Consider the following 25,622-nt stretch of genomic DNA (forward strand, 5'->3'; position numbering starts at 1 on the left):
AAGCAAAAGACCAGCTGGTAGAATCAGGCATATATAGAATTCAACAGGAAATGACAGTGAGAAAATAGAGAAAAACTGGAAAAACTTGTCTGACAACAGGAGAATGAATAAATAAGTTGTGTTATATTCATAGAAAAAGAAATAACAGTGAGAATCCTAATTTAAAAATCCACATACAAATATTAATAACTTCTAGCTGTGACCTGAAAATAGTATTTGTGGGACATTTAGTATAAGAGTAAAACATCTTTACTAAACTCTAAGCCTTAATACCACTATTGGTATGTTACCAAAGAATACCATTTAAGAAGGAAAAAAGCAATATATTTTAGAAAGCAATACAGTTTATTTTAAAATGTAGGGGTCTTTTAGTCTTTTAAGAAACTGTTGGAGTTGGTTTTGTTTAAGTGAAAAATTAAATGTATTGCACATCTTCAGGGAAGAACCAATAAACAGTTTTCTCACCTAACCGTGAGTTTTTTAAGAGGAGAGAAAAGGTTATTTCTTAGAACAACAGAAAAAGCAAGAGATGATAATAGTAATAATGTAAAGCAAAAATGCAGTGTGATAGAAAGCATCCTCTAACTGGGAAGGTAGAATAACAGTGCAGATAAATCTGTAGGGTTTCAGGAGGAGACTGGATGGCTGAGCTCCTGTCCTTTATACGTTATTGCAAAAATATTTTGCAAGCCGTTTTGGCCCTTTTATCTCATTTTGTTTTTATATGAACCAATATATAAACTGATTCCTATAAAACCAGTTATATGATTTTATATGTAAAATTATATATGTATGATTGATTTAAGCAATCAGGAAAAAACAAAAACAAACTTCTCAGGAAACTGGGGAAATGAGAAGTTACAGAGATTGCCCATCTGCGTAAAACAAAGCGGAGAAACCCTCTAAGTCTGCCTACAAAGAATCGAAGAAACTGTTTTAAAACAAGGATTTTTTGGTTCTAATATATTTGTATTTTATCATTTTTTGTTATTGACTCTAAAAGTATTTTACTTGTAAAATGAGCCAACAAAATATAAGGTAGAATGTTAGTGGCTAAAAAGAATGAACAATTATCAGAAATTTTAAAATGCCATGTATATGTAGATGATGTCTCTGGTTTTTAAAAGTCTGTGTATCAGAAACTCAGACAGTTGTTTCGAGATTAGTGATTGTACTTACTTTTAAAATTTGACATTCAGAAATCTTTGCTGCAGTATTTTTGAATTTGCTTCTTAAACCCCCTCAATTTTCTATCCTTTAAAGTTAGTCTTTTTTCCCCCAAGAGCAAGTCCCTCATCTTAGAGGCTGGAGGATTTATTTGTCTTTCCTGAGAATTTCCTTTCCTTATCTTTTTAATTGCAGTGCTGTTATGGGTCCTGTCCCACATTTCTTTCTTAATTTTTCTCTCTTTGCATTTAATTTAGGCATTTCCATTTCACATTAGTGATGTGCCTCTTTTTATCTTGGAGGAAGAAACTGGTATTCTCTGAGTGTATTGTAAAATTCTCTTATTTAAATTAATGGAAAACATTGAAATATGTCTCTGATAATTAGGGAATTATTAATAAAAAGAGAGAATTCTAAATCCTTTTAGAAGTCTTTTCAGTTAAGATTTTACCATATATCTAAGTTAATAAAAGCTCTTCGCAAAGTTTAGTGTTATTTTGAGCAAAGGAGCTCATTTTTTGGCCCAGATATTTCTGCCATGCCACCCAGCTACACAGCCTTTATAGTTTTCAAAAGTGTTCTTAGTCAAGAGGAACTGCCATCTATCTGTGGTATATCTATAACACAGGGTTTTCATTGCAGTTGTTTTCATTGGAGAGCGTGTATTCTGCTGTTTGTCACTCCTGTCCCATTCTTGTTCTCTGAATTGTGTCTAGTTCTAGTTCTTTGTGTTGATGTTCTAATTAATCAGGAAAGGAAAATTTGCTCTTAAGTCTATGGGAAAGCCCTTGCTAATTAGAAACATTAATTCGCAATTTCTTTCATATTTTCTCTGCTTAACTTGTTCCTTTTAGGTTAGCTGGGGATTTTTTGGTTTTTTGTTTTTAAAATTAGAGTAATATTACATTGATTTAACTTGTTTTAACATCAGATTTCTACGTAGAAAATAGTTTAAGTAGGAGTTGATCATTTGTACTGCCAGGATTATTCACGTTAAAAATAGGACTCCGGAGGGTTGTTTTAAATATTAAATTTTCCTTATATATTGAAAGTAAAATTCAAATTTACACAATTTGTGTAGTATTTTTAGGTGTACAATTCTTTTATAAACTAAACTGCAACTGTATATTTTAGTGCTTTTTTATTTTTTTTTTTGAGGAAGACTAGCTCTGAGCTAACTACTGCCAATCCTCTTCTTTTTTTTTACTGAGGAACACTGGCCCTGAGCTAACATCCATGCCCATTCTCCTCTACTTTATACGAGGGACACCTACCACATCATGGTTTTTTGCCAAGTGGTGCCATGTGCACACCCGGGACCCGAACCAGTGAATCCTGGGCTGCCAAGAAGCAGAATGTGCGAACTTAACCGCTGCGCCACCGGGCTGGCCCCTTTTTATTCATTTTTAAGGACTGTATTCTACCCTTAGCTGCTTTCCCATTACTCCTACTAATTTATGGTGATGGTTTCAATTTACTGGAAATTTCCTGTGAATAGTTAAGGATAGAATTCGGCAAGTCGAGCTTGATAATTGTAAATGAGAGAAGTAAAACTGTAAAATGAGGGAATTTTAGAAAATGGAATTTTTGTACTTTTTTTGAGTTTTGGATTGTCTGCTAATTTAAAATCCTCAGAACTACAGGTCCACTGGACGGGTGAAATGTCCTTTTTAGTAGATGTATGTGGGCTTGTTATAGGCAGACATTTTAATGTGTTTAATTGTAACGTAGATCTGTTTGGTCTAACTTACTGTGACAGTTCTCCATCCTGAACCCCAGTCGTGGGTGGTGGTGCATCAGTGTTTCTGTTGTGAACATTAGAGGTGGAATGAGTGGGCTTAGTGAGCATCTTGAATGATGGTAAGAGTTCATGAATAGTTTTCAGTTCACATTCGCGTTCTATGATGGTTGCAAGCCATCAGTGGTTTTGTAGAGGAGTCTTAGAGTTAGAATAATTGTTCTATTCTAAAAGCAGTGTCTTTGGGGGAACTATTCTGGGAGAAATTAAATCCTTTTGCTAAATATAGAAATAAGTATTATTTGCTTAATTATTACAGGCTGGATCTGTAATAGGAATGTGAAATGGATTTGGGGCAGAGCTCATGTTGTGCAGATATAAGTGGATACTACCAAAACCGTTCAGAGAATTGTTCCAAGATGACATAAAGTAAAAGAATTTTGTGATTGATAATGAGTAAAAAAAATATACTGTAAACTTTTGACCCTACTTCAAAAAAACCCGCCAAAACTGAGTTGTGTAAAGTACCTACACATGGCAAGATTTAACGTACAGTCAACTCTCCCCCTTCACAGCGATTCCCATCAGGTTACGCTGTGTGGTCTTTGGAAAATTCAGTGTTTTAATGAGGTAAAGTGGGATCTCAATTGCCTTTTGGGTGCTTGTATATATTAGAGAACCATCAAGCACATTTAACCTAAAAAATTCAGCGTTTCACTAGTTTTTATTGTTGGTTTAGTTAAATGTTTCCTTGACCTAAGTTATTTTGGCATGAAATTATGAGTTAAAACCATTTAGACTGAGATTTCTGAGACGTCTGATGACTGCCTTAGGCTTCTCTTATCATTTAAAAAGTTAGAAGTACATTTTGGCAGCCTATAAATAGAAACTGATTAATTTCTTTATCCACTGAATACTCTTAGAAGATTTAGAAACACAATTATTAAAAGCAGTTCACAGGTCAGTTTTTAAAATATAAAATATCAAAGATAAAGTTATTTTTCTAGTAAAATGCATAGCCTATGTGCATTGTGTGAGTTGGTTTGTAGTTAATGTATTTCGCTGTTAATATTTCTGATGGCATTAGAAACGACTTTTAAAAAAACTGGGCTTGAAAGAATGGTTGTCTTCATTGAGAATATATATTTATATGTGTTTAATAAATCTCCATAGATTTAACAATAAAAGGATTATTTTACATCTTCAAAGAGAATTTCTATTTAAGAAATTGGAAAGTTCTTTTTAAAAACATCAATTTAATGTTGTTTCTAACATGATGTCCCTTTGTATGATCGTATCAAATAAAGAGTTGAAACTGTATTACGGTGTCTGCTAACCTAACCGCTAACCAAGGTTTTCCTTTTCCTCGTGTTCCCTCTTCACTTACATACCCCTTGATCCCCTCATTTGGGCTGATTTGTAATCTGACTCTTGTGACAGATGTTAGGGGGTGGAGCAAAGAGATTCTCTGCTTTTGGACAAATCTCTTAAGAGACTGCTGTGTTAAATCTTTGGGCAGAAGCAAATTTCTTTAGCCTTTTAAAATTACTGTTATCAAAGGAAAAGCATATGATAATATGAACAAAAAATGACAAAGAAAAATTAAGGGAGGGTTAGAAACATCGTGAAGATGAATGAGACAGACAGCACTAAGGCCGTTTTCAAGGAGGGGGTAGGATTTTCATGTTGAAGCGTGTGCTTTGCTTTGACTGAATCTGGCTTAATTTCTGTAAACATTCCTCACTCTGGGATGAATCAATGCCTTTTAGCCATGTCTGTACCTGTAGCAGAATACTAGTGATGAAAGTTTATAGGTGATTTAAAGATGGGAGAAGACAAGTGAAAAAGCTTGAAGTTTCAGAGATCCCACAGTTCCCACCAAGTTTGGACACATTCTGAAAGACAGAAAAATGTATGTGCTTTCAAAACTCTATTTTTCAAGTATTTACGGGTAAATTTCCATAAGTTGGAAATCAGTTGACTCAAAATATGTACTTTTAAATATTTGTTTCAGTAATTATGCCTGTGTGCAGAATCTCCGCAATTTTCCAGTCTCCTTATCCAATTTACTAGAACCTCTCCAAAATTTTTCCTGTGGAAAGCATTTTCCGTGGAGAGTGAAAGGGTTTTAGCTAAGAACTCCCTTCATTAGGCAATGTGATTCAGGAGCGAGGGAGAGGTCTGAGAGTGTCATGTGGAGAAGCCGTGTTTGCAAACACATGGGTTGTGAGCTAGGGGACAGGCACATGGGATCAGTGGCATGTGATCATTTGGTCATTCCAGTTAGCTGCGACATTTCTGTCCATCTCATTAGCGACAAGGGCCTTGCCATCCTGTGCTGCCGCTCACTCTTTGTCTAAAGCTTGGCAGAACAGAGCGCTGACACGATTCTGGTTTGACTTTTTGATGTTGAAAGCACTCGCATGTAAGCTCTGGAAAGCATTTGATCACTGCAGTTTCTACATAGACAAGTCCAGTGAGAGCAGCTTTTAGTAATTTACAACTCAAGAAGTTAAGTCTTTCTTCCCCTAAAAATCTTACTTTATTAAAGCATTTAATTTAAAAAAGAACTGCTCAGTTTTCCCATTAGAGAACACGAAAGAAAGCGCATAATAACTGCTTATTACACAATCCTCACATAAACATAACAGTTTAAGTTTACAGCGAGGGCACCAATTACAAGTACATTTAGTCAGTTGAAACATGTAAAACATTAATATTAATAAACTCAGTCTCCTTGTGAATACTCTGGTGCTTACTTTGCCCCCATTTATTTGAGTTTATTTTATGTTAACTAAAAAACAGACATGGCAAATCTGTCATTTACTGCACTATACGTTGTTCATAACCAGGACCAGAGTGAACGTTTATTTGAAAGATGGCAACAGAGGACTCCTCCTTGCTTTAAGAAAATACTTTAAAAAAAACAAAGAACAGGGGGCTGGCCCTGTGGCCGAGTGGTTAAGTTCGTGTGCTCCGCTGCAGGCGGCCCAATGTTTCGTTGGTTCGAATCCTGGGCGTGGACATGGCACTGCTCATCAAACCACACTGAGGCAGCGTCCCACATGCCACAACTAGGAGGACCCGCAACGAAGAATATACAACTATGTACCGGGGGACTTTGGGGAGAAAAAGGAAAAAAAATAAAATCTTTAAAACAAACAAAAACAACAAAATGCCTGTGTTGCTTTTTTTAAGGGGCCAAGATGTGTTTTCAACCTGTATCTTCCCTTTGACTGTGTATTACAAACAAAAGATGAACAAAATTAGCATTCTAGCTCATTCATAGATTTTTAGTTGCTCATTTAATCTGCTTTGAAAAATCCTTCGAAGTAGTGCTCTCTTTTAAATAAATATGGGGTAATTCGTCCTTGTCTTTATCTTTAAACTAATTGCTCATAGGTATGTGTTCAAAATAAATGAATTCAAGCATGCTTTCCACACGAGGTTCTTTTTTTGTTAACTATGCAAGCATATTTATTTGAACAGACAGTATTAATGTCTGTTGATTAAGCAGATTTCAAAATAGGTTTCTTTGTGCACCAGAAAAGGAAATGCAAGTTTCCTCAGTGAGAGCAACTCCAAATATTTAATTTCAGTTTGTTGTTGTTGTTGTTAAAGGGGGTAGGTGTGCCAGGATGGCAGAAAAGACTAAGGCAGAATGTTTTCTTTTGATTTTTACTTTTCAAGAACACAGCCCAGGTATGTGGCGGAGAAGTGCAGGCGGTCCGGGACAGCAAGGAACGTAATTCCAGGGTTTAGGATGCGATCTCCAGCAGTAAGAGGCATCTGTCCTGTGGGAAAGTGACTTGCCTGTCAGTTGATGGTACCATAATCGTCTGTATTTCTTAGCATCTTCATTTTAGAGCTGAAAGAGGCCCTGGAAATCACGTAATTCCTTTGAAGTTAAGGCCTATAGTTAGTAAATGATTTTCTGGCTGTGGCATAGTTACTTGTGGTCTGTGCTGGGACCTGAGTCCGGGGTCTCACCTTCCCAGGTCAGTGGCTCTTCTTAGCAAACCGTGCTGCTCCCCTACTTGCTTCTGAACTGAAACGTTCTTGCTGGTTGCTGCTGGTCAATCAAAGTTGAATCTGGCATAATTAGTAATTGGGGTTTCAGTGAATATATGTGTAAATATTTTTCGAACCTCTCCCATAGCGTAAGGTACCCTTAAACTATTAGATTGAAAATTAAAATTTCAACATGGGCACATGTACAAAATCTGTGCTTGTAGACAAATTTAGGTTGACGTGGTTTAATCAGAATTTAAATATGTGTATTTTGTCTATCAGTTGAAGTTCATTGGTTTGTCTTTGTTCTTGGTGAAAAACTGGAAATATTCCTATGAAAATTAGCATTTAAATTGAAGCCACAACTTTGCTTAATATTTTTGTTTTCCTCCATTTATTAGTTTGGTGCTGTAATCATTGTTTTTGGCTATATTGAACATTAGAAGGATGCCAGTATTTGTGTGATAGAAAATAATCAGCACGTCCGTGAATATAGATCATGATTGCTATTCCTTTATGACGAGCGTGCTTATGTGTTAAGGTGAATCAGGGGCATGAATGTAGTTGTTCTAAGAAAGTCCTACCCACGTTTGCTTTAAAATATTTTAAAATATATGAACTCAACTTGGAATATTATGGTGCTATTAGAAATTATATTTTCAAAGGCTTTCAAAAGATACTTTCATGATGTTGTTTGGTGGAAATGGTAGGATTCAATTTTATACAACTTATTTAAAAAATTTGGTCAAAAAATTTCTGGAAGTAAATGCATCACAATGTTAAATCATATCTTCAGCTAGAGGAAATATGAGTGTTTCCCTCCGTTCTTTACTTTTCCCTATTTTCCACATTTTTTCTAGTGAACATTTTTCCTTATAAAGATAATAAATCTGAGGGGAATAAAATTATAAGTATTTGTTCTTACAGCTAAGCTGAGGAGATAGCTGACAGTGTTGTATTTGTAATCTTTTAAAGCTTAAAACGGCTTACTACCCAGAAAGATACTTGTTCAACCTTATTGTTTAAGCAGTGAAACTATACTTAGAACTTATTCCAACAGTAGTTCATTGACTTCCTGTTAAAAGTACAGATTTGTGCAGAATTCGTGTCAGGTTCTGTTCTGTTTTACTGTGCTCTCCGCATAGCAGCCCTTCTGCGGTGATGGTGGTTGCTCTTTCGTAGAAGAGGGACCTGAGGCAAGAGGAGATGAAGTAATTTTTCTAAGGAAACACACCTAAGAACCAGTGCTGCCAGGATTTGAACTAGTCTGGCACCGGCCCCCATAATCTTAAATATTATATAGTAGTTACCTAGATTTTGCATTGTGATATAGAAAATGTGACCTAGGAAGAAAAGATTTAGGTAAAAGAGTCAGACTGTGCCTAATATAAGATTTTACCTACTAACTGAATAGGAAATACACAAATGCTGTTTGTTGCCGCATCGTGTAAAAATGGCCAGACCGAGTACCATTAAATTTAGAGGGTCTATTTAGGCTAGACTGTCTACTGGAAATTGCCTTTCAGGGGTGGGCCTCAGTAAGCTTCCCCGGTGGTTGAAACTGAGGGACATGGTGCTGATGAATGGGAGAGCTGGGCCTTGTGTGTTAAGACAGTGAGGACAGAGAGCAAATAGTGGTTTGAAGAATGAGCTCCACATGGCGATCCCAAGGGCGGACTTGGAATTGTAGAAATTGGTTTCGAGAGTAGCTGCCACTCAGATGGGCAGCTCTGCCTGGCAGGAGCAGCAGGATTTATAACAGGTTAGTGATTCTTCTGGAAACCAGGCAGGCCAGCTAGTCAATCATTAATGAATTCCCAGGTATCCTACTTCACACAGGAAGTCAAATGTGAAATGATTTTATGTCAAAGTAAGTAAAAAGTTTATTCTAGTGAGCAGTTTTGTAATTTCTATATTCTTTTCCAAACACCGTTTTCATTGGCACTTTAGCATGGCTGTAAAAACCTGTTGTTCGTACTTTATGTGATAAGTAGAATGATAAAGACATTTTAAAAATAGAATAATTTTATGGCCTTATGGGATTATTACTTAACATATAATTAAAATATTTTAATTGACTATTTTGGAGGTCCTCCTTTCTTTTATATGTTAGTCAAAGACCTCATTCCTATCACCTAGCAGGAGGAGAATGGATCTTTATAAGCTCTTTAGGAAGCGAGGATTTTGGCGTCTATTGAGAATAGCCTAGGAAGCAAGGGCTAGACTAATGAATGTGTACTAGACACTTCTAGCACAATAGCATAGGTCTCTTCCTAATTTACTTGTTCTTTATTGCAGTTGTGAAAGTCTTCTCAGATGGGTGTGCATATTTTTACCTTGTGGAAATGAATGAGAGAGAATTACACGACCAGAGGTAGTAAGGAGGGGGCCCAGTTCACACAGACCTTCTGACTCCAAGTCCATTATTCGTGTTGTGCAGATATGTATATCACGGGAAAATGGAATTATTCAAAGCTCCAAGGATAAGTATTATTTCTGGTCAAAAAATTAGACGATATAACATTATCATTTCAAGTTTTATTTAACCGGAGAATATTTATTGAGCCCTGACCACTACAAAGCACTTTGTTAGTTGCTCTGTGGGATACAACGAACCCCTTGCCTGTCAGAAGCTTATAGTGTGATTAAGGTTGACATACACAGTAACAAAAGACCAAAGCACTTTTTAATTCATGTGTAGGATCCATATGCTTTCTGTAAGTGCCCCCAGAACTCTATCTCCTGTCGCGTGCCTGTATCAAATAAATACTTGAATGAACGAATGAGTCCAAATTAGGGTAAACTGGTTAGGGAGGGATTTATGGGGGAGATAAGACGTGTGTCAAAGCCTTGGAAGAGGACTAAGCTTTGGATACTGGAGAGAGGTGGAGGGAGAGAGGGGGCGTTCCAGGCAAGAGACACAGCTTGCACAAAGAGGAAGAGGAGGGGCGGGCAGGGCCTGTCCATGGCTGGGACAGAGCAGCTGGGCCGGGGAAGGTGCAGTTAGAAATACCGCTTTGAACCACGCCTTGAGGGCTTTGAATGCTGGTTCAAGAGTTCTCACTTTATTCTCTAGGCGATAGCTGCCATCAAAGATTTCAATTCCAGTGTCTGATGAGTGACATTACCAAAGTGACATTTTATGTAGATTGATTCGCTTTGGGTGCACAGAGTGAATTTGGGCTTGAAATGGAGAGAAAGAGACCAGAGGCGAGGACAGCAGTGCGAGGCGAAGTCTTGGTCTAGGACAGTGGGTACAGCATTCCGAGTGGACTGAGCGTTCTGGCTTTGAGAAGGATTGTCAGAACCTGGTTACGGGTTGTTGGGGGAAAGAGAAGTTCAATATAATACAATAAAATTGCAAATAGAATAATAGTCTTAAAGTTGTTATCTGAGAACCAGCGTTTTGTAGTGTGTTCTGATCGAGAAATGCCAAGGTGTGGCATTCTCTTAATCTGGATTTTAAATGTTCTTAACAATTTTTGGACCTCTTTTCTTTCGATTATTTATGCCATTCTCTTTCTTCTTTTCTCAGAGGTAACTGCTATCCTGCATTTGTTGTTTGTTGTACCCCTCCTTTTTGTTTTTACTCTTTGTGTATTTGTTTATAATATTTGGTATCATTTTCTGTGTTTTAAAGCTTAATTAAATAGTATCGCATTGTCCGTATTGTTCTGAAACTCACCGTTTTCCTATAACATGTTTTCTTGAGATAATATCCATGTATTTGCAAGTCAGTCAAATGTGCAATATTCCGTTATATGAACATATCACAGTTTGTCCATTTTCCTCATGATGAACATTTAGGTTGCTTCTAATTTTTTGCAATTGCAAGCATCCCAACAGTGAATGTTTTTGTAGTTTTCACCTTGTATATATATGAGAATTTCTCTGGGGGATTACCTAGAAGGATAACTGCTGCATTGTAAGATATGTGATTTCAGGCTTAATTTTTGACAATGTTAAGGGTGTGAAATGGTATCTCATTTTAGTTTTAACGTGCATTCTCTGATTACTATTGAGATTACACATTGGCCATTTTGGCTCCTTCTTCTGAATTGCCTGTTAATATATTTTGCCCACTTTTCTGTCGGGTTGTATTTTTCATATTGATTTATAGTTATTGATATATTCCAGATACTTTAGGTTGGCATTTTTAACTGTAAAAATGGTTAACTCTGTAACTTTGTTCCTTTTGGAATCTGATGAGACTATGTATCAACTATGATCCTAGGCACCATTATGTATGGTAAACTTGACCCCTGATTGGTACACTGCATCTCGAATAGGAGAATAAAGGAAATGCAGATACCTGATAGGTGAGCCCCAGCTTTGAGCCTCCTTGGATGCAGGTGACTCTTAGGAATGAACATTTTCCTTGCGGGCATCTTGGAAGCTTTGCCTGTGAACTTGTTAAAAGAGATACTGGCTTCTACTGGAGCAGGAAGCTTGTAAAGGGGCAACTCTTGCACCCACACGACGTGGACCCGAGCCGAGCAGATGCTCGGTCTGGTGGAAGAACCTCCGCAACAGGGTGGCACCCGGTGCTTCCCTTCTGGCGAGCCACATCCCTGCCTGCATGTGTCTCAGGAGACTGGTGTCCTAGTTGCCTCTGCTAGTTTTGTGAGTCTGAACGTTTAGCAGAACCTAAGAAGACCCTTTGGTCAGTGTCGCAGCTATGTTGGCGCTTAAAATTATCTGAGAGATAGTTAAAGAATTAGCTTCTGATATATATTACACATCAAGGAAATATTTTTAGTTTTCTCCTAATGAGTTTTAAAGTTTAATTTCGACATCCTGATTCTGCAATCCTGATCCTAAGTGATGGGGTCTCTTGGGGAAGAGAGGAGGTTCATAATTTGGGTCTGTATCACTCTGCCGCATGAATTTAGTTGTCCAAAATGGAGAGAGGCCAGCTAATGAGGCATCTGTAGTTCTCCTGCCGTGCTCTGATCATTTTTAATTGCTTTTGATTTTTGAAATTGATAGACTTAAACCAACGGGGCTCAGCTGATGGCTGGCTGACCCTGTTAGAATGTACTTCTTAGGTGTGTGGTCAGATCCCCCCAATTTTGGCTCAGCCCATCAACGTGATCTTTCTTTTTCATGAAAGCATATTTCTCCAGTATTATGTGATTCAATAGAAAAATAGTATGTGATAATGTGAAAAACATTTTACATACATTTTAGGAGCATATTTATTTTGCGATAAGGGAATTCCTTTATGCTATATCCTGTTCCATTTAAAAATATAAACGTAAATATTTTTTGATGCAGTTGGAAAAATTATCCAATTTGGCTTCTATGTAGACTATATATGTATCTTCGTATTACTTTTAATAAATCATAAATAAATCATTTAATAAATCTTTAATAAAATCATTCAGACCTGTAGCTCATCTTTAGTAGACTCGTGTAGTTGACAGTCCCAATTCAAAAATAAGGTTCGAGTGACCCTTGATTTTTTAGAACAAAAGGAAATTACTAAAACCAGTGGTAGAAACTATTGGCTGACCTTAAATAAATAGTGCTATGTAAAATAAGAGGCATAAACATGGCTCTTTGTTTTTTCTAAAAATGATCATATCATATACTTGAGAATGCCCATTCTGCTTGCCCACTACTTCATTTTTTCAAAGATAAGAGCAATACAGTCTCTTTTGGGTCAAGGCAGCCTGCTCACGCCTTCTTCCGTCTTTCCACGTTTACCACCGTCTTGCAGCTAGACAGCACTGGTATCCACCGGCCTCTTGTCCTTCCTCCCTCCTCAGGCTTCTATAAACTTCTATAAACCTGTTAGAAGTTGCATATTCAGCATGTTGAGAGACCATGCGTTGCCTGGCAGCCTGGGCCATCATGCCCATGTCCCCTGCCTCCCACAGCAGTCCCAACCATGCCCCTATCTGGGCTGCGATTCAGAAAACTGCAGTAAGAGTAACGTGGTTTCCTTTTTCCGTGTCAGGTACCAATTATCAGTGCTTTGCCTCTCCCCTCTTCTCCATGTAAACGTCCTCTAACATGTACAGATTTGAGCAGTCTACACGGTTACTGTCATACGAGGAGAGGCTTGGGCATGTTAGTTATCCTGTGGATGTGCTTCAACATTAAATTAACATGAAACGTAATACAGTGTATATTACCGTATGCGTAAAGAACTATATGTTAATACATATATGCTAATACAGTGCGTCCTACTGTAGTAGTTAAGGAATCAAGTCAGATTCTGGGTATGGATCCAAGCTCTGACACTTAGTGTAAAATGGGGATAATAGAAATAATCTGCTTCATAGGGTTATTATTAAATGAGATAATGTGTGTAAAGTGCTTAGCGCTAGGCTTAGCACTTACTAAGCACTCAATAAATATTAGCTGTTCTTAAAATTAATTTGAAGCTTTGATATTTAGAAGATATCAAAGTGTGAGGTGTTTGCTAATTTCTTTTACTATGATTATTTTATAATATCTGTTACATGTACTGAAAGTTGTTTTTATTTAACTTTACATGTTTTACTAAACTAACACTCAAGTTTCACTGTGGTGTTTTGCCATCATATTTGCCATTTATCGTATCCTGACCTTCTTCCTCTCAACTAGAGCGTGCACATGATTTTGTCACTTCTTCATTTTTTTGTTAATGCGTATTGTCATGTCAGCAAGGGAAGGGGTAAGGCTTAAAGCTTCACTTTCTATGTAATGTGCTGTTTTCCCTTTTTCACGACCTCTCGGAGGAATCCAGTGTGGCCTTTCCTAGTAAAATGTCTGCTTTCTTCATTCACCAGTTCATATTTCAGTAATTACAGTGATTCTTCTCTTTCTTTTTGGTAGCTCTTTGTAAATATTTTTGGTTGTTAATAAATTTTTTAGCTAGAAATTTCATTTAAAGGTCTGTTTTGTTTTTGTTTTTTTTAATGAGTTTATTTTTTTCCTTTTTCTCCCCAAAGCCCCTGTACATAGTTGTATATTCTTTGTTGTGGGTCCTTCTAGTTGTGGCATGTGGGACACTGCCTCAGCACGGCCTGATGAGCAGTGCCACGTCCGTGCCCAGGGTCCAAACCAACGAAACACTGGGCCGCCTGCAGCGGAGCACGCGAACCCAACCACTCGGCCACGGGGCCAGCCCCAAGGTCTGTTTTTTTAAGGAGTAGATTTCCTATCAAAATAAGTGGTGTTGGTTATGCTTTTAAGGAAAACAAATTGACAGCCCTCACTGTCTTAGAAGTGGGAGATGGGTGTTAGTGTACCATTCAGCAGTTTTTTCAGTTGGCTACACGATTGTGCTTGTGATACTTAACACTAGAAGGTGGACATTTAAGCTATTGATTTGTTCTTCATTATTCGGTTTAAAGCAAATGAGTAGATACGGTGCACAGCTCAGCACCAAGCAGAGATGGGCCCTAAATCCTCATTCACCTCTATATTGTTGATAGAGAATCAAAACTCTGTGAAGGTAGGGGGGCCAAGAAACAATATTTTGAAATGTTAAGATTTATTTCCACTCTCTATGTAGTCATCTATTGACAATAAGTTACTGGAGAGTTGACCTTTATTTGATTTTGTTTTAGATAACTTTGTTAAGGGGGGCTGTGGTTCTAACTTTGTTTCTTGCTCGAGGTGTTGAATATGAAGGGGTGAGTTAGAGTATTTGTCTTCTGTCAGATTTTCTTCACACTTTATATTTGGCTTATCCCTCTGACTAATAAGCCTTGTGTTTAACACCGGCTTCAGGGACCCACTGCAGTGAACTTGCTCTTTTTTCAAGCATTTTAATTTCCCATTTACATATGGCATAGTGAGTACCAGTCTAAGACTTTTACATGGGAGATCTCCCCTTAATAACAAAACACAGAAGGTTATATATATATAGGGTTATATATAGAAGTTAGTATAAGGATTGAGGGTTTTATGGAGTGTGTCTTATTCTCATGTCTTCATTGCTTTGACATATTCTGTAGACCCAAATTTGGACATCAGTATCTGAGACTCTAAATTCTAATCCTAGTTCTATATTTAAATCGTCATAATTTTATGCACCTAATTGCTATGTAATAATTATTTCTTCATCTAAAATTTTACAAACAATAGTAATTTCTCCCTCATGCGTCCCTTAGTAATAGTTGATTTTTCACAATGAAACCCCTTAAAAATCTCTGGAATAAAATGTTACTAAAATATAACAAAATTATGGTTGCCATCAAATTTAGCAATTTTTTATATTATGTACCTAGGTATCATAATACGTGCTATAGAGAATACAAAGATGAGTAGTACACGGACTCCGACATCAGAGAGCTCCTAATCATAGTGCCAGACCACTTTCAGGTTCGTAATCCACTTAGAGTAAAACAAGTACAGAGGCAACACTAACCGTGACGTACGAAGAATATGGTAGTTTTTCCTGTTTGTGCCCTCACTTCCTGATCCATTGCCTGGCACGTATCAAGTGGTCAATAAATATTTGTAGATTGACTGAAAGGTGCTGTCAGAGTAGTGTGGTGGTTTCTGGAGATTGAGAGGGGAAAGGTCTCTTGTATGAAGGTAGTAGGGAAGACTTCACGAGGAGGTGGCTATTGAGATGATAAACCATGGAAGATCAGTAAGATCTAAATAGGCAGCGAATGGCAGGGGAGACATTACCCTAAGTGGAAGGGATGGAATGTGGGAGCAGTGATGTGTCCTTGTGGAAGTGCCAGGCCACGACTAAGAACACCGTGTGCTCCAGTTTGGTTAGAACTGAGACCACAGAGCTGGGGGAATATTTGGTGGACAAACCTGGAAAACTTGGTAGATTGCACCAGCCCCTGAATGCCAGATCTCTGTTTGATTTCACAAAGGGTAAGGATAAGAGAACAGGAAAGAGAACTGACATTTATTGAGTCCCTGCTGTGTGCAGGGACCATGATATGTTATCTGTGATATATATGATAGATGGCTATTATAATTATCACACAATCTTCAAATCAGTACTATGTGGTAATTTCCATCCCCGTTAAACATGAAGGAACTGTGGCACTAGAATTTAATACGATCGTAGGATACGTTGAATAAGGGAGAAATTAGGGAGAAATTTGACATGGGGAGAAGTTCCTGGGGAAGCCTACAGAAGAGATGAGGCAATCCTGATAATTGCCGAGGGATTGCATGATGTGATCAAGAGAAACTGGCCAAATAGAATCTGAAGGTCTTGGATATTGATAGGGTTTGAAGATTGAGAGAGAAAGGAGAATTAAAGGAAATTTACTGGGTGACAGAAAATGAAAAGCAGCAGATACATGAAGAAGAGTTTCCTCAGAAAGGTGAGGAGTTCAATTTTGGATACATTTAGAGAGAGATGTCTGTGAGAGGTTGGAAGTTGGACACTGAAGCTAAGGTGCTATTGTGAGGCTAGAAGTGTAAACTGAACTGGGTTTCATTTACATAGATATGATCGTTGAAACTGCATCAGCAGATAAGATTTGCAAGGAGTGGCTTTTGTCGAAAGAGGAAAAAGCAAGGATGTCATTCAAGTAATGCCCATAGTTTTTTGTTTCTTTGGTTGGTTTTCTGCTTTTGGTTTTTTTTGGCTTTGTGGCTGGGAGAAGTGGACCCAGCATAGATCAGAGAGATAGGAAGAGAAGCATAATGGTGCTGCGTCATTGAAGCCAAGAGACAATGTTGAAAAAAGTGTTCTTATAGAAGCTAAATTGTACAAGGCTTGAAGGGAATGGTAAGAAATGGTTAGCTGTTTTGCTCCATTCTTGGAGCAGACATTCACCAGTGTTGGACGACTGTCATGGACTAGCTGGGCATGAAGCTCGGTAGCATCTGGAGGCAGGAGGGCCAAGTTGATGGGTCTCAGCCCCGACTTCCGCTGTCCTGGAGCCATAAGGCCCTGCCATGTCCATCTTTTCCCATCCAGGGCAGTGTGTGTTCAGCAGAATCCTGTCGGCTTTTCTCTTCTCGTCCAGATGCTGGGCCAGGATTCTCGATAAGACCGTGACCCCCAACTTGGACACCCCATAAGCGGAGCTGGGCCAGCCTTCTCTCTCATGCACTGCATTTTTTCTGTCGTCCACAAACTCTTTCATGAGGTCCACCGAGTCCTCCTGTGTGAGTGTCTTGCATCGGAACTTCTACAGATCTTTGCTGCAGTTTTCAAGAGCTTTTGTACCCTGTAAACAACTCAGATTCACCTCTCTGCCGTGAGGTTTTCAGTAGTAATCTGGTACAGACATTTCTGGTGGCAAAAAAGTTTGTTTTTAGTGTCATCTCAGCTTGGATGTCAAAGGGTATTGGATCTTCAACTGAAAAGAGAAGGAAACACCAAGTCATACATTTCCCCTGAAATTCCTGTGATAATGTGAATCTTATCTCTGATTAAAGGAAAAGCAAGCTAACGTGACAACAATTTTGTTTTTAATCCATGGTTCTCAGGAAGGCCAGTGACTCTATGGTGTATATGGAAAAATGAGGGGGCAGTTTTGGCTGTCACAATGATGGAGGCAAGCTGCTTGTCTAAAGCCCTAGGGTAGAGCGGGAAAGTCCCTGACTGCCCTATCTGAAATGTCCGTAACTTACTCTCTTCTAATGCCCGAGCATTCTTTTTACCTCCTTAGTGCTTATCAGTGTCTTACATATTGTATCTATACTTATTTATCTTGTTTATTGTCGCTCTCTGGATTGTAAGGTCAGAAGGGCAAGGATGTTTATCTGATTGGTTCACTACTTTATCCACAGTGCCCTGCACATAGTGAGGATCTCCACGCGGTTGATGAATAGATGTATTGAAATCGTAGTGATTTGCATCGCCGTCCTTTCTCCCCCAATATACTCTAAACCTATTGAATGGAGCTAAATCATCTTCGTAAATAATGCCTTGCTTATTGCAGCTGATGTATAAAGTTTTCTTGTAGCAGCATCAGAGGGGAGAAACTAGAAATTTGGGGCTCAACTGGTCTGAGTTTGAATTTTTGTTCTTACTAATTTGACTCTAATTAACTTACCAAACTTCTAAGTCTCATTTTCCTTAGCTATAAAGTGAGGATAAATTAGTACCCATTTACTAATACTAATTTATATAATATATACTAATACTAATTTATATAATATATAATATATATTATATATAAACCTATATTAGTAGGGTACAACAGCCCTACTAATATAGGGCTGTTGACAGGATTGAAGAGGGAATGCGTGTCAGAGTGGCTGGCACATACTTTGCATCCAATAAATAACTGGTTTGAAGTCCATTGTGTAACCTTGAATAAGTTATTTAACCTCATTGAGCCTCAGTTTGTTCATCTCTAAAAGGGGTAGATTAAATTTATTGCATGTGGTATGTGGAGGCATCACTGAGACACCACATGCAAAGCACCTGGCCAGCATAATGCCAGCGTCCTCGGTGCTCAGTAGGCATGAGTGCCCTCCACTCTTTTTGTGTGTAGTGCAATGGTTAAGAGCACAGACGCTGGAACCAGACTGCGTGAATTCATATCCTGGCCCTTTTACTTACTAGCTTTGCTTGACCTCTCTGTGCCTGTTTCCTGTAAATGTCTGTAAATTGGGAGAAATAATTGTGCCAGCCCCATAGGATTGTTGTGAGGAAAATAGATGTGAATATCAATAAAAAGCTTAGATCAGTACCAGGCACATGGTAAGCGCTGAATGTGTTCAATTTAAAAAAAAGTTGTCTTTATTGCTTTTGTTCCTCTTTCTTTAGTCTATTAAGTAGTGTTAACCTGATGTAATCTGAGTAGGATGCCTTGCCTGTAACGAATGGGGCTCCTTTATAATGAAATTGGCCATGTTTAAGGGGGAAGCTAAAGTAAAACATTGAAAACAATAAAAGTACGCTTCATGCTTTGATCTGATTGGATAACGTGACCCTGGTCTTGAATCTTCCATGGACAGCAATGAAAAAGCCAGTGTTTTGACTCCCGTTCTGGTCAAGATCCACTCAGTAGCAATGGCAGGTGGGTTTAAATCTGATTTTTGAAAAACTTTTTTGTCACTTGCAAATCTGCCTCCATTTCTCTGCCCTCTGTTCTGCCCACCGGTTTCTAGGAATGGTTGGTACTGTGGTTTGAGTGGAACCTGGGAGGAAGCAGACGTGGAGGGCCAGGTGGCAAGTAGTGGGCCAGTCTGGAAACCTTCTCCTCCTGCTGGGGAAAATTTTCTCTTCCAGCAAATCATTCTAACAAAACTCTGAGAACGTTTCCCTGACTGTGCCTCTTGATTCTTCCACCCTATCAAGGATATAAACTCTTATCTTCAGAGAACCCCAGAGTTGATTACATCACTGAGGGCTTGGCTAGATCTCTATTCATGTCTAAAACAGGCTTGAGAAAAGAGAGGTGGCTGCTACAAATCAGCAGATTCACCATCCATTCATGCAGCAAGCTACTGTTGCAAGGTCTGCTGGGATGTGGTGGCATCCTCTCTCCGTTAGAGGTTCCACTGGGTCTTCTCTGTGTGTGGTTCATGGCCACCCCAGATGTCTCTCCCTTCTCACTCTGGTGCTGGCATGGCAAGCAGGCGTCGTCTCTGGTGCCCATTCCCGTTGATTGTAGTGATCGCCTGGAGTGCTGTGCTGAGAAGAGTTGAGAGGCCACATACAGCTTCAGAAGTGGTTAATGAGCTGTGTCTGCTGTGCAGGGGGAGAGGAGTAACCACAGCACATGTGTGTGCATTTGCCAGACTTCATGGACTCCACGATAGGGTTCAGCCTCGAGAGACTCAAGGTCTCATTTTGTGTCTCAGTATTTTTGTCTTTGAATGAGTGTATATCAATTACTTTATTCCACAGTAAAATTGAAGTAAATTAGCAATCATCTATTAGCTTGGAATATATAGAGTTACCTATGTGTGCTTTTCATTGCTTGCTTAAGGAAGCTCTTAGAGATCTAAATTGTTCTCTAACCTTTGAAGTTCTCTTGCTTTGTTGACATGTGGTTTTATCTTCTGTTTTGTAAGTTTGGAGGAACATACTCCTAAGTTTTGAGGTAGTTTTACTTATTGGACTACTGATAAATTAACATGAATCGCTTGAAACCTTGGGCCCACAGAAGGTGGCTCTACCAGACTTTTACAATCATTGTAGAACAGGTCAGGCATCTCCTTCCTAAGGGAATGGGTGTGTGTGTTGTCCTTTGGTTTCCCTACTCAGAGGCCAGAGGTAATTCCCAGTCTAACTGCTGAGGTCTGAAGGTATTGCTTCTATTTTGTTATGTTTTCTTCTTATGAATCAAAGTAAGTCTTCTCTACTTTGGCAGCTGACAAAGGACACTCTTTCATTGAGGAAGTAATGACAGTGTTGAAAATATAAGCAAAGCTCCAAATATGAGGATATTTTAGACATTTTATAACTAAAGTATGGATGTATTAGACTGCTTAGAAAATTGTGGTAAAATATACATAACAAAATGACCATTTTAGCCATTTTTAAGTGTACGGTTGTATGGCATGTATCGTTTAAGTGTATGGTTGTATGTAAGTACCATATATTCACATCGTCATGCAACCATCACCTATATCCATCTCCAGAACTTCTTTGTCTTCCCCAACTGAGAATCTTACCCATTAAACACTAACTCCCATTCCTCCTCCCCGCCATTCTCTAGCAAACACTGCTCTGCTTTTTGCCTCTCTGAATTTGACTGCTCTTTTTGTGGCTTGCTTACTTAGCTTAGCATGTCTTCAGGGTTCATTCATCTTGTAGCATATGTCAAAATTTCCTTCATTTGTATAGCTGAATAATATTTCATTGTATGTGTATACCACATTTTATTTACCCACTCTTTTTTTTTAAGGTATGAGTTGGTTTTTCTGTGGGTTTTTTTGGTGAGGAAGATTGGCTCTGAGCTAACATCTGTTGCCAATATTCCTTTGTTTTTTTCCTCCCCAAAGCCCCTGTACATAGTTGTATATTGTAATTGTAAGTCCATCTACTTCTTCTCTGTGGGATGCTGCCACAGCATGGCTTGATTAGCAGTGTGTAGGTTGGCGCCCAGGTTCTGAACTGGCAAACCCCAGGCCACCGAAGCGGAGCATGCAAACCTAACCACTGTGCACTGGGCTGGCCCCTATTTATCCACTCTTCTGTTAATAGAGACTTGGGTTGCTTCCACCTTTTGACTGTTGTGAATAATGCTGCTATGAACATAGGTATACAAATACTTGTTTAAATCCCTGATTTCCATTCTTTTTGGTACCTACCCAGAAGTAGCATTGCTGAGTCATATGGTAGTTCTATGTTTCAGTTTTTTGAAGAATCACCATACAGTTTTCCACAGTGGCTGTGCCATTTTACATGCCACCAGCAGTGCACAAGGGTTCTAATTTCTCCACATCCTTGCCAATGCTTATTTTCTAGTTTTTTGATACAAGCCATGCTAATGGGTGTGCAGTAGTATCTCATTGTGGTTTTGATTTGCATTTCCCTGATGACTAATGATGTTGAATATCTTTTCATGTGTTTATTGCCCATTTGTATATTTTCTTTGAAGAAGTGTCTCTTCAAGTCCTTTGCCCATTTTTTTCATCAAATTGTTTGAGTTTTTTGTTGTGTAGTAGGAGTTCTTTATGTATACTAGATATCAATCCTTTATCAAATATATGATTCGCAAATATTTTCTCCTATTCCATTGGTAGCCTTTTCATTCTGTTGATAGCATCCTTTGATGCATGAGTTTTTAATTTTGATGAAGTCCAACTTGTCTATTTTTTCTTTTGTTACATGTGCTTTTGGTGTCATATCCAAGAAATCACTACCAATCCAGTGTCATGAAGCTTTCCCCCATGTTTCTTTTTAAGAATTTTGTAGTTTTAGCTCTTATGTTTAGGTCTTTGATCTAGTTTGGGTTAATTTTTGTATATGTAAGGTAAGAGTCCAACATCTTTTTTTTGCATGTGGATGTCCAGTTTTCCCAACATCATTTGTTGAAAAGACAAATAGAAAGACTCCAAAAGACTCAGGTATCTTAGCTTACATATAGTCTCATCATTTCTCACTGATAGTGTTGCTACAACTTCCTAAGTACTCTCTTGAACTAGTATTATTTCTGGAAGTTCATACCTTTGGTAAACTATTTTTTAAAGCACACAATCATGTCATTCCACTACTTACAACCTTTCATGGGATGAACTTCGGCCTCCTTAGCTCAGCAGACAAAGCTTGTCCTAGCCCGGCTCATGGCCAGCTCTCCAGCCTTTTCTCCACTGCCGCCTTTTAGGGACCCCTTTGCTGTGGTCGTGGGGATTTCCTGGGAGCCCGAGTGAGAAACGTGCTCTCACGCTCCCCTGCCTGTGCACCTGTTTCTCCCCTTCCTCCCACACGTGACGCAGTCCTGCCTGTCCTGCATCTTCGGATGCCTTTCCTGGCCGTTCCCTTTCGAAGTTAGGCGCTCTCCCTCTTTGCTCCTACAGCAGCCCAGACACTAACGTGGCGTTTCTGATCATGTTTTGTAAGTTTTGCCTGATTTTCTGTTTGTTCTCCTTGATTTTGGGTCCCTGGAGGGCAGGGATTTTGTCCTGTTCATTTTTTTTTTATCCCCAGAGCCTGACTTTACGTGACATTGTTAGTGAATAAATGTTTGCTGAATGAAATGAATTAATCTAGCACTAAAAAAGGAAAAGAGAAAGAACTGAACGGTACGGGGTCAGGTATCAAAAATGTTTTTTCTTTATTATAGAATATTGCTGTGCCTGAGGGGCTTTCAGGAAAGATTCCTTGTTTCCTCTAATCATGTTTTCCCTCTTTCCCCATGTTTGCTACTATGCCTGTGATTAGTATTACCCTTTCCAAACAAGGATAAATAATCGTCACGATATTTTGAAAGGAAGGAGAGAATGAGGAGAAAGCAGAAAAAGAAAGAGCTGGGGTTGGGGAAGGTGAAAGAAATCAGCCAGCTCACTCAGCAGCGTTTAGCAAGGGCTACTTCGGAGTTGAGTCAGCGCCGGCTGGGTGCTGGGTGCTGGGTGCTGGGTGCGGTGATAGCTGCAAGAGGCAGTCTTCCAGACAAACAGGAACAAGTGTGCCTTAGCACCTTTTGTCACAAGTGCCTCTCATGCCTGCGGAAATATGGAATAGACGAATAACTAATTATTTGCCTCAGAATATAGCATCTCCACAAAGAGAAGTTTTTGCCTGACTCCGCTGATTCTGTTTATATGGCCAAATTTGTGAATAAAGGAAAACTTTAAGTCAGATCTTAGGTAAAACAGGCTGTCAGGAAAAAACATGGCGGTCTTGCTACCAATTGCCCACATAGCATGCCTTTATGATGCAGTGAGAATAGTGTGCCAGGTTCCTCCAGTCCTCTGTGTGTGTGACTCGCTTTCTTTTGGCTGTATTTGCGAGAAGTTAGTACCTTGGGGGTTCAGAGAGCAGCAGAGCCAGAGGAACAAATATGGTTACTCCATGAAGGTTGAGGATGACAGGATGGTGGGTAAGGCCATTGACCATCATTCTAGGGGTGTGTTAACAGCTCTTCTCTTTCGTCCCTGGAACCCCAGTCCTCTCTAACGTTTTGAAGAAGCAGCCTGGTCTAGTCTCTACCTTTGGTTACCTTTTGACCTCTTAATAACAGTTTGGGAAGTTTTCTCCTTAATTCATATGTAACTGATTCTAAAGTTAGGTATTTGAAACAGTCTAGCTGGAGATTCTGGAGTTATTCCAGTCTGAGAATTTGAGGTGGATGACTTCAAGAGTCCCAGAACTGGATGGCCCTCACGTTCTTTTCAGCCTCAAGTTTTGACCATTCAAAATGGTCCTCAATCCTGTCAGAGACTTTTAGGGAATAATGCCAGTCTGAGAGAGCTGGATTAACCGATGAATCAAATTCTTGTGGTGTATAATCTGCTGCCTGAGCCTTTGGCATTTTGGGAAGCCTGAGGTGTAAAAGGTCAAAACCCTGATAGGCCACTAGGGTTCTCATTATTCCAGGTAACAGACCACCTAAGAATTTCACTTACACCGTAGTAGTCCTCCACGGACATCAGAGAATAAGTGCACCTTTTCAAGACAGTTTCCTGCAGAGTGGTTTGCATATGCGCTGATTGGGAAGAATCTGATTCAGTAGGTGAAGCCTCTGGAATCCTTGGGGGAAGTACAGATGCTGAGATGGAAGTGTAGTAGCTATTTGTGTATGATTTCATTTCATGAAGTGGTAACTTGGCAGAGTGGTATTCAGCAGTGATTGCACTCTATAGTCCTTCTCCGCAGCTCTCTTTTGTGTGAGCATAGTCTACTGCAGTAGTATCATAGACGTTTATGCACTGCTGTTTGCATAAGCCTTTTATTGGAAATAACCCAACAAAATAGCACACTGCTGGCTTAGCACAGTTGGGCCTTCTTCAAGGCTCATTTTCTACAGATGAAAAGAACGAAATCTTAAGTTAATGTTAGCAGCATGACAGGATATTCAGACAGGCCTCTGCTCTTTCCCTGACTCACCTCTTGAGGAAGGAGGTCAGAGGCCCAAGTGACATAATTCTGTGCACATCTGTGCCGAGTGACAACAGCCAATTCAAATAGGCACGACTACTTTTCACTTTATTTTCTGACTGTTTATGAAACTTATTCCTCATTGCATTAAAAATATATTTAACAGATGGATTAACTATTCTGTGATATTTTATCAGGTTTTAAAAATCAAATATTTAGCTATAATCTTGAATTATAGTGCTAACGGGTTTACAAATTAATATTATAAATGACAAAGTTTAACATTCTGCAACTTGTTAAACCTGACACTTTCAGAGTTTTTCTCATTTTTAATCATGAATAGAATATGATCATAGTGTATGAAGAAATATTTGTAGATTAAAGGTTTGCCATTTTTTGATATAGAAGACTCAGTTTATTTTTTGAAGTTTGTATTATGGAAATTTAGAATAGTATACTAAATCCTCATGGACCTTTCACCCAGCTTCAGAAGTTATGAACATTTTGCCATATTTTAAAATTAGCAAAACAATATTACTAAAAGCTTGGAAATTAGAATGAAAATCACCTATGGTCCCATCTACCTAAGCCAACTCTTATCATTTTAAGTATTCTCTTCCATTCTTTCCTTCAAGTTATAATAGAGACGTATTGTTTCCCTTTTCTTTTTGCTAATCATCATATCAGACTAAGAGCTGGTCATAGCTACTATCACTTGACATCCTCCTATGCCAGGTGCTGGGGTAGCTGCTGTCCATATAATTCACACAGTCTTCACAATAACAATGCAGTATGGGCATTCTCCCTCCCCGCTTACACATAAGGACCCTAAGACTCAGACAGCTGAGATGAGTTGCTCAAGAGTCTTATATCTGGTACTGTATGTGGATTGAAACTGAAGTGTAACTCCAAGGCCATGTTCTTTCCTCCCTGTAAAGTGGCCTCTTCAAAGGCATTTTTTCATGTTGCTACACAGTTACTTTTTTAAGGAAAAAGAAATGTCAGTACATAAATTTGGCCATATAATCTATAGAAGCAGCACTAGGAGAGATGATGCTGAGAAGTTAGAGGGATAAAAGGCACGACTCCTGCCCTTCAGTGTTTAGGCTCCAGTGCAGGTACCCAACACCGCGAGACACTAACAGAGAATACAAAACAGGGCTTAATGTGGCGCTATTAGCTGTAAACGTTATAAAAACTCTACAGAGAAGGAGATGGATGAGGATTAGGCCCCATCTGGAGAGAAGGCTGCTGACAGATTTAGGATTTCAGCTAAAATTCAAA

At 38.8% G+C, this 25,622-nt stretch overlaps 1 protein-coding gene and 1 pseudogene across 7 annotated transcripts in view; one reads left to right on the forward strand and one right to left on the reverse strand.

Annotated features, from left to right (window-relative positions):
• The window catches only part of NCOA2 (nuclear receptor coactivator 2), a 268,109-nt gene that overhangs the window by 110,474 nt on the left and 132,013 nt on the right, over nt 1–25,622 (forward strand). The window lies entirely within an intron of this gene.
• LOC106844918 (carbonyl reductase [NADPH] 3 pseudogene) lies at nt 14,700–17,362 on the reverse strand (annotated as a pseudogene).

This window comes from Equus asinus, chromosome 12, assembly GCF_041296235.1.
Source record: "Equus asinus isolate D_3611 breed Donkey chromosome 12, EquAss-T2T_v2, whole genome shotgun sequence".
Taxonomy (NCBI): Eukaryota; Metazoa; Chordata; class Mammalia; order Perissodactyla; family Equidae; genus Equus; species Equus asinus.